Consider the following 871-nt stretch of genomic DNA (forward strand, 5'->3'; position numbering starts at 1 on the left):
CTGAAGCTGAGCTCAAGGGAAGTTTGGTATGGGGAGCTACACAAAGGGCTTGTCTCAATTTTCACTGAAGGCTTCTCTACCTCTGCAGAAGTCCTGGAAGGAACAACATGAAGGGAATGAAAAGCTCACCCTTATGTCTCTCCTGAACATAATGCACGTAGCTGAAGCCAGCTGAAGGTCTGCATGGTAGCAGCTGGTGAGAATTTTGGAGCAGTGGATTTACAGAGGGTGGCTTTGTAATAACCGCCTGACTCAAACCTAAGCATGTGGGGTCAAAGCCTTCCCGTCCCCAATCTATTGGTCATAAGCTCTGTCACTGTGGACAAATCAACTTCTCTAGAGATAAATCTTCATAACGATTGTGCTCACTTTGGCAGCACATATACTAAAATTGGAACAATACAGAGAAGATTAGCATGGCCCCTGCGCAAGGATGACATGCAAGTTTGTGACGCGCTCCGTTTTTTTGTTTTTTTTTTTTTTTTTTCATTCAGAATTTTAGGCTCACCAAGATAGGGAAGATGTTTTTTTCAAGGTTGCCAAATACATATAGCCAAGTCACTATGAATGTAACATTTATATAATTCCTGATTGTTTCATGGTTCTTCTTCCTGTATGTAGTTTATTTTATCTATGTGTAATAATATAAATGTACATGTAAAAGAAGAAATAGAATAAAAATGACTATGCATTTGAAAGAGAAATTGGAAGGTATATAAGAGTGTTTGGATGGAGGAAAAGGAGGTGGGAAATGATGTACTTAGAATCTCAAAAAATAAAATTAATTAAAAAAAACTTCTTAGCAATGAAAACAAACAAGTTTGTTTTTCTCAATCATCTGGCAGGGGGAGAAGAATTGAAAACATAGGTT

General features: G+C 37.9%; 1 non-coding gene across 1 annotated transcript; it reads left to right on the plus strand.

The window, feature by feature from the left end:
* The first annotated feature begins 361 nt into the window (after positions 1 to 361).
* Positions 362 to 468, plus strand: LOC127198846 (U6 spliceosomal RNA). Its single transcript, XR_007831884.1, has one exon. It is a non-coding gene; the product is annotated as a U6 spliceosomal RNA (small nuclear RNA).
* The last annotated feature ends 403 nt before the right edge of the window (positions 469 to 871 follow it).

Source organism: Acomys russatus, chromosome 14 (genome assembly GCF_903995435.1).
Source record: "Acomys russatus chromosome 14, mAcoRus1.1, whole genome shotgun sequence".
Classification (NCBI taxonomy): domain Eukaryota; kingdom Metazoa; phylum Chordata; class Mammalia; order Rodentia; family Muridae; genus Acomys; species Acomys russatus.